This window comes from Coloeus monedula (genome assembly GCF_965178545.1).
Source record: "Coloeus monedula genome assembly, chromosome: 4".
In the NCBI taxonomy this organism is placed as follows: domain Eukaryota; kingdom Metazoa; phylum Chordata; class Aves; order Passeriformes; family Corvidae; genus Coloeus; species Coloeus monedula.
The window spans coordinates 69370196-69386188 of record NC_138784.1 but is presented as its reverse complement, the minus strand read 5'-3'; the positions used below and the strand labels follow the sequence as shown (position 1 = coordinate 69386188).

General features: G+C 43.7%; 1 protein-coding gene across 2 annotated transcripts in view; it reads right to left on the bottom strand.

Annotated features, from left to right (window-relative positions):
* Positions 1-11599, bottom strand: part of FAM107B (family with sequence similarity 107 member B) — a gene marked incomplete at its 3' end in the record, with an annotated part of 56220 nt that extends 44621 nt beyond the window's left edge. The window contains exons 1-2 of one of the 2 annotated variants that reach the window (XM_082280827.1): positions 11500-11599; positions 9596-9712 (exon numbers count right to left, since the gene is read on the bottom strand). The remainder of the gene's footprint in view (positions 1-9595; positions 9713-11499) is intronic. The other variant, XM_082280828.1, reaches the window with a different exon arrangement.
* Between the last annotated feature and the right edge of the window lie 4394 nt (positions 11600-15993).

Sequence of the window (15993 nt, the reverse complement as noted above, 5' to 3'; positions counted from 1 at the left end):
AGAAGCCAAAATTATTCCAATTTAAAATACAAATACCTCTTCTATAAGGAAAAACACACCATCAATGTCATGAACATGACTAAAATTTCAGAATCTTTCAAGAACCACTTCCAGTAATTTTACAAATTTCCTGTTGTTTGTAAATTACAGAATTGGCATCTACAATCTAAAGCATCTTTCACTTTAAGGAAAAAAAAACAAACCCTACTAACCTTTAAAAAATTGCCATATATGGGATGAAACTGTAACTCTGCTGCAATGAGAATAAACCCAGTTTAATCCTCCAAACCCTAGATTAAATTATAAACCCTAGGCAAAGGTAAAGAAAGGCCTTCTCAGAATGCTCTAGTCCCTTCTACGAACTTTAAAGTAGTAACACTTAAATCTAGTCTAGACTTTCAATGTCCCAAACTTGAATGATTCAAGCTTTTTAACTTCCATTCAACCACTCTTCATTTAACACTTTGTTTACAGAAAGATATTTAAATAGTTCTAAAAAGCACCACAGCTCACTGTAGAACCTTTTGATTCTCTAGCAGGCACTATCATTTATTTACTTTAGGTTTTCCATTATTCAGGTGCTGGCTAGTGCACATTCAAATGAATCACAAACAGCAGAACAAACAAGACAGTTCAGGCAAAGGAACACAATTCAAACAACATCCAGTATGGGAGACATTTAGACGCCCAGAGAACTAGGAAATTCTTGCTCTGCTTTTAACTTAGCATGTTTAGAAACAAAAAAATTATTATTAACTGAAATTGCTCAAAGTTACACAGAAATGCCACTAAAAACTCCCTATCTCTTAATTTTCACCAGTGATACAAAGGCATTGTCCGAAAACACTGCAATAAATAGATACTGCAATGAATTCTTTCCAAAATTCCTTCCAAATTAATATCCAGAAGAGGAGGAGAGAAACCCCAAACCCTGTTACAGGACTACACTGTTCTTCCAAAATGCACAAACATTGGAGTGGTGCAGTGACCAGGTGTGTACTACCACCCCAAGACCATGCAATTTAGAGAAGAATTATGCTTGGAGATGCACCATCCTTTCCACTAAAAAAATAACGATCCTGGATGGCCCTTGTGATCCAGGGAACTTACCAAAAGGAAAAAAAAACCAACAAAAAAAAAAAAAAAAACCCAAACAAAAAAACCCAAACAAACAACAAAACAACAACAACAACAAAAAAAACCAACCAAACAAAATTATGTTATGCTCAGCCAAAATTGCAATGAAAATTAACATTTGACCAAGACAGAGAAAAACTGACATTTAATGAAGCTGCAGTTGATGACATCCCATAAAATTATGCCAATCACTTGTCTTTGAGTCAGCTCCATCTCCACATTTAGCACAGGGCTCTGGCTGACTCACACCAATCCTGGGAGATAAGTAAAGGAAATTTCGAGCATGATTTTGCTGCAGCTTTTCATGATAAACTGTAAATTTGCCTAGCTCTCTTCATTTGAACTCTAGTTATTTGAAAATTTAATTTAAATTCCAATTTGTTTTTAGGAATTTTCTCAGAAGCAACAAGCTTAATGGGGGTAATGCTGGATGCACAAAATTGGCAAGTAGAGAAATGATCTAGTCTAAACAGATTCTGTTTTCAGTAAGAAGCAGCTTTTTAGGCTGCTTACTTGCCTAAAGGCATTTAGGGGAAGAAGATTTCTATATTGGGGTAGTGAGTTTATGCTTGAAATATAAAGTTTATATTATCTTTTCATTATGTTTCTATTTGCATTGTTTCATCTTGTCTGTTGTTCTCTTGGTTCAAAGTCCCAAGTTCACATTCTATCCTTGCATTAATTAGTTATAGCTTTAGGCAAGTCAATTCAGGCTTTGTTTCTTAATCTTTAAAAGAAAGACAATAGTAAATATTTATGTACTCTAAATAGATATTGGAAAGATGGGTTACCCTGACACAGTCAGTTTTTCAACCACACCACTCTCTAAAATTCTGTGCAAAAATTACCCAGTCTACCCACATTAACTGGAATGGTTGCAATTTTTGTAAATGGCCTGTGGCACTCCCTATTCTTTCCTTCCTCAAGGAGACCATTTCCTACAGTACATTTCAAAAGCCTCCCATGCAGCAAACCATGCTACCCAGAGCTGAGTTCATGGCATCCTAACTATGATAGTTAAAAAAAAAAAAAGTACATTGATTACAGAGACATTTAACCTTAGGAATCTGAATTACTGTATATCATAGTACAGAATTTTTTCCACTCCTCTTCCTGGGGCAAAACACAGAGGAGTAAGAGCTCCTTATGTCATTGCTTTTACAGCAATAATTTTTCTGTGATATTCAATGTTTTGTTGACTAGTGTCTGTAATCTGGTCCTTTCTAAATCCAATCTTTGCCTGACTTCCTCGCACGCAAAACATCTGCACTTACAAAGTAAATTAACTACATCTGTGCCTGCTTTACTAGTCAATTAATCAGCTTCCTATTAGGGAGAAAAAATATCCTAAACCAAGGTGGGAATCTGGAGATAAAATAAAGATGAACCTCAAGCCTTGTGAAGCATCAAACCTGAGCAGGAAATCAGCTGGGGCTTCTTCATCATTAGAGATAAAACAGGAATAAATAAACTCACCACTGGCTCAAACTTGAATTCTTAATTCTACTAGTGCTGATGTTACTTGCAACAAAGAGATTAAAATCCAATACTAAAATGGGAGGAAGGGGTTGAAACAGTCCCTTAGAGCAGTCATTTAACAAAGCACCACTTTATCAATGCATGCCATGCCCAATTTGATTCATTAATTCCATTTCAGTGCTGGAAGGAATAAAATCTTTGAAAGCACACACTCTTCTACTTTAAAGCTGATTCTAAACTCTTGCCTTCAGAGCACAGAACAGCACTCCCCCTATATGCCACCAGATGCTGACAGTCAAAACTATTAAGCATTAAAACAAAGCCTTCCATCAATACAAAAAAGAATCCACAGGGAAGTTGAACAGGTGACACTACTTGTTATTCAGCAACAAGTCTCCTTCATAATCCTGTGGTGGGAATGAAAACTACAATGCTTTGGAAAACAACTTTACTGAAAGCTGATATGAGGATGCTTCAGCAATTAAGAATTTTGTACACCAGACACCGAGATCTTAATTAGAACATCAGTATAAACCTGGGCATCCTTCTGGGGCAAAGCTGTTGCACATCACACACTGAGCCCACCACAACCTCAGCACCACAGAAATTAGATCCTCTCCCTGGCAGATGCTGCCTGCAGTCATCCCGTGCTAGCAACACTAGGACAGCTTTGGGGAAAGGAAGAACTACTTAGCCACAGGAAATCATGGCAGTGGATTAGGAAGAGACTAGACAGACACAGGAACTACAGTTTGAGCAAAAAATTTAGCTACTTAGGTATCCATATGGCCCACTGCCACAGCATACAACAAGTCCCCTAGGACTTAAATACTTCCCCATCCTGAAGTTCTTTTCCCAGTTCCTTTAAAAAGATATCCCAGTATCACTGACCTGACTGACTCCTGACTGCATTTTGAGTGGGCCTCCAGTTTTACAGTCATCTGCTCTAAAATTACACAATTAAAGTGACAGCAGTTCTAGAAATGTTCTAGAAGAAAAGCACTGGTCTAACTTGTATTAAGCCCTGCTTTCTTTGAAAATCAGATTTACTGTATAGACCAGTGTTTCTCCTCCCTGCAATATTTTTGGCTGAAGCTGGCAAATGGATTACATTTAGCTAAAGAACACGTTGTCTTGGATCTGTTAATCCTATTAGTTACCTGGAAATAGGTACCAAGGTTGAGGAGATGCTTTTTTAGTGCGTTTATAGAGAAAAAGTAGGCCCTAACTAGCTGCAGAGCAATGAAGCAGCTTTATATAGATACATAATGTTACACTGGAAGTTTAAATAAAAAAATCTGTCTCTCCATCAAAGCAGCTGCATTCAGTGCAAGAAAAATTTTTCCACTTCAACCCTCACACCAACATGCTTCACCTTTTTCTGTCTCTAATATCCATTCACACACCCTTACTTAAACTGTAAGTTCTTCAGGGCAGAGACTGTCTCTTTACAACAGTGATAAGCAGGAAGGGCCCTCAGGCCACTGGAAAAAAAACCCCAATAGTTGGCACACTTATTTTCTAACTTCATGTGCTAACTTGTCCTCAAATCCTTAAGCAAAGAAATTATTTTATTTTGCTTACATACTGCACTGAAAAAAACACCCAACCAACAAACCAAAACAAAACCAGTCACTGCACATTCAGTAAATTAGATTTACAGAGGAAACTTTGAAGGTACAGCACTTTTGCCCAATTAGGAAAAGGATGTACCATATAACATGGCCAGGTGATGCCTGTAACCTCTCCCTCTTTATGCCCAGTTGAATCAGTCATTAACTGCAGACAAAGCAAGACAGGCCCAAGAACTCAGACTGGAGCTTCCCCAAAAGAGATTTTTGATAAAATGGCATCTGTAACATCTGCTTTGGCCTTTTAAACTAAATCCTCCACCTAAGACTGACAGGCACAGACATTCACAAACTCCAGTCTTCATTACAAGCTTCAAGGCTGGCTTTCTAGTTACTCTGTTTCAGAAAAATACTTTTTAAAATCTTTTCAACACGATTTAGTTTCATACCAAGAGATAAATGCTTTCTGCTCTTCAGAGACATTAATTTTCTTGAATTCTAAAGCTTGCTTTCAAGGTATTTTCTGAAAAAGGAAGAATGTGTTTGCTCGTATTTTGTGTAAGAAGTTTATGACTTGCTCAGCCTTCTTGTACTTGAAAGAACAAACAGATAAATGAACAGTAATGGGCAGGCTAACATTGCCTTTGGAGAGTTGCTCCCACAGTTGCCATCTGTGGTAACAAACCACTCACAGGACAACCCTTGCATAGCCAGGGCTCCCTTCCAGAACACACCAGACTCCGTGTGCCTGAGCACTTCTGATCAGGCACTGTGTCACTGCGCTGCTCACTGTGACAAAGGACACAAGAGAATGGTGGGACAGTGACAAGGCAAGCCAAGCTCACCTTCCAAAGGGCACCTTTTTGTGTGGCAAAGCCACTGCCCACACCCCTGACATGCTGGGTACAACCCCCAGCACTTGTTTGCTTCTGCACATTAGACAGGGATGGCCTCAAATGTATTTGAGGCTTGGAAGAAAAGATTGGTTTACTTTTAGAAATACCAAACCATTGCCTTCCAGCCAATGAAAATCCCCAAACTACCATGATTCTCTCCCTAGCCTTTCCTCCATTCTCACCTGAACTGGGTTATGAATTTCTGACAGACTGTTTTCAGGGAGCAGCACTGATATGCCAGGTATTATGAGAGTTTAACAGGTGTTTTACAGCTTGCCTTGTATGTCATAGATCTTCTTCACGGACAAGCAACCTCGAAAAGCCCTAGGATGAAAAACACCAAATCCAACCACAGGACCATGAAAGAAATCATAACCCAATGAAACTCCTCCTCCCTATTCTCTCCAAAAATAAACTCCACAAATCCCAGTGGCTTCAGATAAAAACTGGCTTTCTTCTTCTACCAGCAGCCAAGCTCCAAACTGCATCTCAAGGTGAGGCCAAGCACCCACTCTTCCTTGAAGAGCACCAAGGAGCTCAACCATTGCAGCAAGTCTGAAGGACATAGCAGCAATGCAATGTGACACTCAGCAAGTCATCTCTGTCCTCAGTGACACTTCAGAGGAAACTGAGGTAGCAGAGACATATTTCAGTGAAACAGCAGAGCAGTGTACATGTTTGAAGGGCTGCTCAGCTAGTCATTGTGCCAGGAAGAAGAAAGTTTACTTTGACTTGAACTCCTCACTCTTCAGAGGTACTAAACAGTAAAGCTGTACCTCTGTGGTGTTTCTAACATGCAAAGCTACCCCAGACCATTCCCTCTGAGCCCTGTCCTTAAGTGCTCCACTCAGCTAGAGGTGCACTTCACCCAGTTGACAGCATAAACTCCAGCTTCCCTGAAATCTTTTCAGCTTGTTTAGAAGCATCCAGCACAGGCACTGGCCTAGATTAGGAATGCAGTTATGCACACACGAATGGTCTTGACCCACTTCTTGTCACATCGTCCTGGCTACTCAGAGCTGTGAACTCTATTTATTATTAGCACCAGAAAAAAAAAAAAGCCTGTGTATGTACATGAGGTCTGACAAATGCCCACTCACTGCACAGGCAAGGAATGAAAGGAATTGTTCTACTATTTGCCTTCATCATCCTCCTCTCTCCAGCCCACTGAATGCCATGACTATTGAAATACCTTTGATGGGCAGTGTTTGCGTCCCCTTCAGGGCAGACACTGCTGACTGAGTTAGTTAGCACCAGAGGGCACAAGCATGGTGAACTGGACATCCTTCAAGGGGCACAAAAGAACTCTTGATATTCAAGTAAGGAAAAGCAGCTCACAGTGAGCTCCCCTCCACACAATAACACTTTTAAGACTTAGTTTCCCCTGCCTAAAATATACTAGACTACAAACCAGAGGGACTGCTTCAAATGAAGCCAAACATGAGGACAGTTTCTCCTTCAGAAGCATTCCTGGGTTTCAGCTCTCCTGCTTACAAGAAAGGTAAGTAAGTCCCCAGTACAAGGTAAAAAATAAGACCCATCCCACCACAACAAGCAGCAAGGCTGCTCTCCAGGATATTAAAATACCCCTCACAGCAGCAGCACTTTTCACGCTTCATCATCACAAGCTCTCTACAGGACTCTAATGCAGCTCTCACAGAGAGTCTGTAAATGTAAACGGCTGAGATTTGCTGAAGGACAGCACAGAGGTTTTACAGTTCATCCTGAAAGCACAATGCTGCCAAGAATTGCAATATAAATGTAAAAATAACGAAACTGAGCTCATCTAAATGAAAGGGATTTGTCCCACTGTTCCTAAATGACTGCACTATTTCTTTCTTTGAAGAGGAGTATGTATGTGCACAAAGGCAACCTTCTGCCTTCATGTTGTCAAAGACATTTTAAAAATGTAAGCAAATCCAGAAGTTTTGCTTCTAGGATAAATAAAGCTAAACAAGGCAAAGGTTATTTCATTTGTGCTCCCTGCTGACAGCACAAAACTAGGATCCTTGTCCCACCTAAGCAAGCTGATGATCTGCTAAAGACTCAAATTCCACTGCAAACTACATCTATGCTACAGGAAACTGCACCAAGTCACCACAAAACCTGCCCCTTCAGCTACACGCCCAGGCTAAACCAGTGGAGGAAACACTGATTTCAAAAGTTATTTTTAAATGTGATACAGGCCAGCAGACAGCACTGCACACAAACGCTCCAAAATCTTTGCGACTTATTCTTTTGTAGACACAGTTGCAAACACTGCTCTCCACCTGTGAGAGTCCCACCCTTCATTGCACAAAACTTACCGCACTGGACTAAGCACAAGATACAGGCTGTCAGCACAAAAGATGTTTTGAAACCAAAGTTACAAACAGGACTGACTTCACAATTATAACCACCAAGCACCAAACACAGCACTGTAAGGAAAAGCACTACTTCAGTTTTCCCAAAGCAACAGAGTACAAAGGTAGCAGGTAACCTCCAGTGCTTCGAATGACATAGAAAAGGGAAGAAAAGACCACATCTTTCCTTTTTTTGCAGATACCAGTGCTCCCTGCTCATATAACCCCGTAAGATTTCTGCCACAGAAGAACTGCCACAGGCCACTCCCTGCTGTCATGCAACACCCACAGCCCTTCATACCAACACCCCAAATCAGAAGAGCAGCCAGGTGAGAAGAGCAGGTACGTGAGTGTCTGTGCACAGCACAAGGAAGAGAAGCCACCCCTTCAGAAACCACTTTTTTTAAAAAAGAGCACAAGCCTGGTTTCTCAGGGCGGGGATCTGCACTCAAACCTCACCCAGCTGCTGGGGTCACAGAAAGGCAGTCCTGCTCTTGATGTGACCCGCCTGGCTCTGCAAAGCCTCCTCTGCCCTTCTGCTGGCACCTGCTCACACACAGCTGTACAGTGGGACAGATGAAGGACCTCCCCAGAGACCCAGCCAGAAACCCACGTGTAAAAACAGCACCCACTACCTGAAGGCAGGTATAGAAGGAAGGAAAACGTCCCGTTCTTTTTCTTCTCTCCTGTGTATGCTTTAAGTACTTATCACTACAAAACCCTTCTGTTTTCCACAGTCTAACAAAGACCAACATGCATGGTGGTGATGGAAGAGCAGTCAACCACTGAGTGCATCACAGCTGGGTGACCCACCCAATTTCCACATTGTGCCTTTTTGGGCTGTGCCACTTCTCCCACTCCTTCTGGCAGGAGCAGTACTGTCATTTCAATGCTTGCCAATAGCTCAGGACACACAAATTCAAGTTCTTGCACCACTACACAGTTCCTGGGTGGTCACAGGGAACTCATTTTCTTGCTTGTGCTTTTATTCCCCATCTGCAAAGGAAAGGTGTCTTCACCACAATGGGAAGATGTGGTACCTTCCCACTTCAGCGTGGTTCTAGAAGGATTAATATAAATGAAGCATTCACAAAGGTAAGCCTGACAAGAGCATGCAAGACAAGTGGAAGTATCACTGATAAATGTAGTTCTAAACAGATAATTTATCTTTCTCCTAAAAAAAATACTTTTCCTGTCAAATTTGCAGCTTTATGTTCAGGTTAGCATGTGAACAATTCTTTCCACAGCTGAATCCTTCCACTGTCTTATGTCAAAATGAAACATCAAACCCCTGACTTACATGCTTTTTAAATAAACACAGAGGAGTTGCAGGCTCCTTGCAATATTATGTTGTGCTGCAAACCATACTTCACTGACAGTCAAAAACACACCAGGTCTGGCCAAACCAGAACAAACTTTAGACTAATAACTGTGTTGAAGAAGCATTACGCACATTTTCTTCTCCTTCACAGTGAGACGGTGCATGTATCTTGCTCTTTGATACTGTGTCAGAATGGTATCAGCCCTGAGCTGTGTCAGACACGCTCTTTTTGTGTTCTTATGAGATGCAAATACATCCAAGTTGTACAGCGCAGAGATGTCAGATACAAAACGGCTCAGCAGAAGCTGAGCACTGAAACTGGCTCTGTTTACAACTACCACAGTCCCAGAACAGACTAAGAGTTGGCCACATGTATTTAATACTGTTAACCATGTACAAAGATAACACAGCTTTATTCAATAAAATATTTTCTTTGAAACATTGATAGAGCCAAAGTTCTGTTAGAGCCAATTACTGGTTAACAGTTCCACTCTTCTTCCCACAGCTAGCAAACATGATTATTTCCTTCTCTCTTTCCCCATTTTTCCTTCTGCTCCAACTTTTAGGTAATTTTCCTGTCCTTACTGATGTTGTGAAGAAGTGCTCTCAAAACCAGTTGTTTCTCAGCATCCTGAGTATGGGCCGTGTGTAAATACTGAGTGACTTCCCCACCCCCATCCCGGTCTACCGCTCTCTCTCAAGCCAGGCTGTTCCACTGCGTGACTCTGACAAACAATCTGCCACTTCAGCAAACGCACTGACCAGAGCCACCGCACAAATCAGATTGTGAAGGAGAGCGTGTGCGAGAAAGATCTCCCAACTGCAGCTGCCACACAGCTCCTCACTTACCCAGTCGTGCAGGGGGGGTGCAGGGTTCAACACAGTCTCAAAACCTTTAAATGCCTGGAGGTGAACTGGACTTCAGAGAAACTTCTTAATTTTGAAGAGAGAAAAAAGATGCTAAGACTGAAAAAGAAGAAAGAGAGTAATTTAAGGGATATGAGATCTGAAGCAGAAAGAAGAAAGCAAGTGGGAAAGTATTGTGAGGACCCGATGAGAGAATTCTCCCCTTTCTTCAAACTTTTGGGAAGCATCAGCATGCCATTTCAATTAACAATACTCCAGTGGTGAAGACAATATAGCGACACTACTCTTGAGCATTAGGGATGCAGAAGTGACATTTCACCTGCCAAAATCATCCCTGACAAAACTCTACCATCACCAGTGGAACGACACCAAGCACGAAATTGCCCCAGAGTTGCATTAAGACAATAAAGGCTTTGTTTCAGGAGATATGGGGCATTTCTGGTTCCTTATAATAAAGCTCAGAAAACAATTGTTTATTGTTCCTGAGCAAATATCACTGACACCAAACCAGCAGCCACCACATTCATAGAACACACTGTCTGTCCATATATTGCTAGGAAAACATCCATCAACAAAGCAACAGATTGCCACTGTCCTGTTCATATCACAAGGAAATTAAAGACATTTTAAATGCCTCCCAAATTGCCTACCAGATCCACAAGCAGTCATTCTCATTTTCAGCAACATCCTTCCACACTCCTACTTCTCTGCCAAGTCAATGAAAGTTAAATGTCCTGACTGGTGCTACAGGACTCAGTGCACACACAGACATACAACAACGCTTCACTGCCAGAGTTATTCAACAATACTCCCACCACAAACTATACACTGCAACCACACTATGCTCGCACAGAAGCATCTTTTTCTCCTTCCGTTGCATTTTTGTTTGACCATGCGAATTCTCAATGAAATCCCACAAGTTCACATGTTCCTGCCGCTCTCTCGAGTTTGCCACAAGCATGCCCTGGACTTACAGACTCTGCTCCAACGCCAGCCACGGCTGTACACCACATCTGCACAGTATCGATTTATGCCAGACCTCATTAAGCTATGAAAAAATTCAATGGCTGAAGCAAACAAGTACTTCAGGCACACAAAGTTCCTGTACTGCACCCTTTCTCCTCATGCACCCCCAAAGTGAGTTTATCCGTGCAGTTTCCCTGGCCAGCTGTGCAGCCTTTCAACCCAATGCATAGGAAAACCTGGACATTTGAATTCTCGGGATCCTTGAGGGAAACTTTGACCAACCCAGGTGGGAGCAGAGAAGCAGCTCCTCGGGGCTTGTCCCGCTCCCAGCTTCTACTTGTTTTAAAGATCTGTAAGGAGACATCCACTGCCCACACCAGAAGTTCAGCTGCTCTGAATGACCATTTTACAGGGCACCACGTATAGGAAATAAAATATTTATCTTTTTTATCTGCTTTTCCGACTCCTCTACACATCCACCACTACCCACTCCCCCAGTCCTGCCAGCCTGCACCCACGGACCCCGCGGGACTATGGGGGTGCTCACACGGCTGCAAGAGTCACTGAAGGATCAAAGCTGCCCCCAAGAACGCGCCGAACACACCACGGACACACCGAACACCCACCGACCCCAAGGCCTCGGCGAGCCGGGGACACCCGCAGGGGGCGGCGGGACCGGCAGCACCGCCGGAGCCCCGCGCACCCCGGGCACCCTTCTACTTGCTCCTCCTTTAATTTATGCAGAGCCACGACGAACTCCCCGTGTTTCCCTTCACGAAGGAAGGCGCGGGTGCCCCCCCAGCCGGTACCCGCCGCTCCCCCCTCCTCCCCGGGAGCGACCGTCCCTCAGCCCCGCCAGGCTGGGATATCCCGTCCCTCCGCGCCAGCGCCTTTGTGTGCGGAGAAGACACAGAACCTACCTCGGCGGGGCGGCTCTGCCCGCCCGGCAGCGCGGGGGGCGAGGGTAGGGAGAGCCGAGGAGGGACAGAGAGGAGCGGCCGCTGCCTTCCCGCCCGCCCGATGCCGCCGGAGTGTCCGCCCGGCCCCGCCACACGCGCGGAGCCGGCCCGGCCGCGCCTGAGGGGAGCGGCGGGGCGGGCCGGGGGCGGGCCCGGCGCTGAGTCACCGCCGCGGCCGCCCCGCCGCCTCCTTTGTTGTCAGGCGTGGAAAAATCCGGGGTGGCGGGGATAGCTAGGGGGAAATCCCGAGGGAAACGGGGGAAAAACGGGGCCGCGTGGCGGCCCGGGCCGGGGTCCACGGGCTCAGTGCCGCCCCGTCCTGGGAGGAACAACGCGCGTGGGGCCAGCCACGGGTGGGTCTCAAATTCCTGCCGGGGCCGTGGGTCCGCTGGGCGGCCCCGCTCACCTGCGGGAGCCGCCGCTCTCTCCATGGAAGAAAATCTCCCAGCTGTGCCTAACTTTCCCGAGTGGTTCCTTCCCGTGTCCCGGAGCCCTGTCGCTGTGGATATTCCCACTTAATTCTGTCGGAATTAAGATCCCCATCCAAGTCAGAGGCCAAGAGGTCACGGCCAGCCAGACAAAACGTGTTCAGTGCATGCAAAATCTGTCTCCGAGTGAGCGCTACACGATGGGGACGTGAAAGAGAACCTGGGACACGGCATAGATTGCACAGACTTTGGGAATGAACCCAAACAAAGAGAGACATTTGAGGATGAAATATGTGTTTATACACTGGGGTACGCACTGGGATTAAATAGATTTCTTTTGTATATTTATCGCTGGGATTATTTTGGGTTTCTTCAAAACAGATGACTTGAATCACAGCACAGCGGCTTGAGTCATCTGAGGGATGGAAAGCTTCAGCCTGATCTGGGGAACTCAGTAATTTGAGGAGCTGAGCACTCGGCATCCCTTGGGCTGCGAAGACAGACCCTTCCCCTGCAAAAGCCCCAGCCTCAGAAGTCCCAGCAGGAAGAATGTTGGGTGCTCAGTAGATGGTGCTATTTCCACCGAATTTATGCTAAATAACCCACTGCCCCAGGATGGGAAGGGCAGCGAGTGAGTTGGAAGAAACATGTTTTCTGTGGGGCAGGGCTGAAATCCGGAGTGCTGGTTTGTACTAAAGAAAAGACTATTCAGGTCTCTGTGTGCAGCTGTTCTTCCACTAGGAATAAACGGCAGCCGGGGTGAAACCTAGGAAATAGATGAAATCCAGGGCACCAGTGGCTATTGTCACATCTGGTTCAATTCAAGCCTGCTGCCAAGCACCAACATACACAATCAGAGCTGTCCTGTGAACAGATGAGATGTTAAAAAATACTCAGTGCTCCTCCAAAAGTCTCTTGTGATGTGCCAAGTTGGACAACCGTTTGTGTTGTCCATGTTCACCGTGTCTGCCCTGGCAATGGGCAGCCTCATTCCCCGGCACTCTTTCCATTACAGGAGTGTTGTGAGATATAGTTGTTTTGTATGTGGTGCTCATGGACACTGTCTGAAGAAAAACCTCATAAAAATTGATTTTTAAAAAATAAATGTGGTAAAATTATGTGCCTGGATGAATGAGGCAGTATAAATATTGATTACTTCCGTGGTCTGTGAGCAACCCTCCATCTGAAGCATGGGAGGGGGAGATAGTTTATGGCCAGAAAATTGCAAACAGCAACGAAATAAAGTTAATTGCAAGGCCAGCAGAATGCTGGATTTCCTTATCTTTTGCATTCTTGACCTTACAGACCTCTCCATATCATTGCTGTATCCAAGCATTAACCATTTGTATTCTGAAGACCCTTCATAGTAGCCCCAATCAAGTTTTTATCTCTGTTGCCTTAGACACTGCACAGGCAGTTGTCCCTGTTCTGAAACCTGACATCTCACATCAGTGTTTCCTTACCCTTCCTTGGCTCAGACAGCTATTTTGTTGTGATATGTATGATCTTCCCAGCAGATCCTGCACATCCACACCTTTAAATGGAATGTAACTCTTTTCTGAAGCAAAATTACAAAAAAACTCTGCATCTCTTGCCATGGCTTGACAAAGGAGCATCGGCATTTTTCATGGCGTTTTGTTCCAGAGTTACATTCAGTTTAAGTGTGTGGTTATGCAGCATCGTTGGCAGGTGCAGCTTTAGCAAAGTCCACACACACACACAATTCTCTTGTGCTTTGTGAAATTACTGTAATGCTGTGCAACCCCTAAGCTGCCGTGGCTGTATCCAGGCCTGAAAAATATTGCTGGACTTAAGTGAGAAAGGGGAAGATTTGTGAGGGGCAGAAAGCTGAAAGGACACACCAAGGACACACCTGAAGACCAGCAATGGCTGAGATCAACCTGTTACTGTGTTGTCTTAATTTCTCACTCAGTGCCTCATAAAAGACAGTGGTCAAATGATAGCTCTGAGTTAAACATTTCACAAGAAATTAAAGGGATAACTTGAGTCATCATGTTGCCTGGTTTTGGTGCAACAGCTGCCTGGTACCTCAGACCCCTGGCAGGGGAATGAGTCAGTCCAGCTCAGCTGCAGCCCCGAAGAGAGGAACATGAGTGGTCAGCATCGTCTCCCATCTGTGAGCCACTCAGATTCCCGGAATTCCTATTCCTTCTTTAAGGCACATCATATGTGCCTCTTGCCTTTTGACCACAAGAAAATTACAGTCCATGGTTCATGTGATGAAGAAATTTGGCCACAACTGCATTTTATTCATGACAAGCCTTCTCCCCCCAGCACTGTGGGTACTGAAACTCCAGAAAGCGCTCGATAAAGCCTGAGGGATCTTTCTAGATTAAAAGCAATATATAAATGCAAAACATTACCATTTTATTTGACATGAAAAGCAGTGTATTGGAATAGAAAAGAATTAATAAACTGGCTGCACTTTAGACAAAATAATTCACTGGCAATACTTAACATGAAAAAATTCCCTTATTAACATTATAGCCAAAAGTGCGTGGACATTCTATCACATGATTGTCACGGGACATATGCAGTATGTACTTTGGCATTTTGGTATCTCACGAATCAAGTATTATGTATTTTAATTGCCTGTTGCTGTTTGTATTTCTTTTTAGTCAAACTGCAGAATTAAAAGCAAAATCATCCTTTAATTTAAATCCCTCTTTGTGAGGTAGGGAATTGCATTTTATGCCGTGTCCACACCATACCTGGCTTTTGAGTATTACCACATTATAACCTTAAATAACAGTAAGAACAATTTTAGTGTAGCAGAAACAAAGTGGAGTATTTTACAGGGGCAGACACAAGTGGAGTCAGCTGCTGTGGGATTCCCCTTCCTTAGTTTTAGCTGTCTGAAAGCAGACATCTTGTCTAAGCAGGTCATGAAGGCTGGGTTAGAAGTAGGTACCCTCAGAGAGAGATTTGTGCCTCCTACTCTAAATGTCTGTATTAGAAGTGGATTAATTGCTTTGGAAGTGCTTCTGCTGGTTGTATGAGGCAGCACCTGACCAGCTTCAGCTAGATGCCTTCCTCAGAATTTCTTTAGCTTTGTGTAATTCCTTCACCCAGAGTGGCAAAATTCCTCCCCATTGCCTGCTCCTCTTTGCAAACAGGAGTTGAGTCCTGCCTGTACACCAGGATTTTTATTCCATATAATGTGGGGAAGCACTGACTTGAATCACAGGAGACTGTGGTTTTCTTTATTTGCCTATAGCCACTTTAAATGTAATTTTTTTCCTAGATTTTTAATTTAATAGAAGGAAATCAACTGGAATGCAGGTTGCTATGAATGTTTTTCCATACTGTAATTCTGTAGAAACATCAGTTGAGTATTTGAAGAAACATCTGCTATGCACATAGATGAATGAATATATATAGGAGCTGAACAATATGACTTTGGAGCTTGCAGGGTTTTCTTTACACAAAGCCAGGGGCATAAAAGGGATTTCCTCCAAGTTTTCCTGTGTATTAATAATGAAGATCAGGATGCCACCTTTGCTTCCTCCCCTTCTGAGCATACAGTAAAAGGAAATGGTTCTGGATCGAATCATAAAGAGCAGTGGAAAAAAACAGACTACACTCCACGCTGGCACTCAGAAGTTTAATTATCCAGCATGCTGCATCTTTATAGAAGAAGTAGACAGATAAATCCCATATGTTAGTAGTTGGCCCCCTGTGGCTGACCTTTGGCTCAAATATTCCATATTGTGATTAATGTCACACAGTTGGATCCAAAACATGCTCATTCCCCAGGCTGCAGAAAAAAGGGGATTAAATTTACCTTCCAACAGCAGAGTTTCATTTGATCACTCTTTTGGAGACTGATTTTATCCCTGCCTGTAGTCTGGCCTCTGAAGAGCTGTTCTGCACTCCCTCTGCTAGGACTTAAGACCCAGCTTCTCATATTGCCTCCATTACTGACTCACTGAGCAACCTGAAATAAGTCATTTTGCCTCAGGTTCTGGTCTTGTGGAACAGAAGATAACTGTGAGTTCCTTGCTGA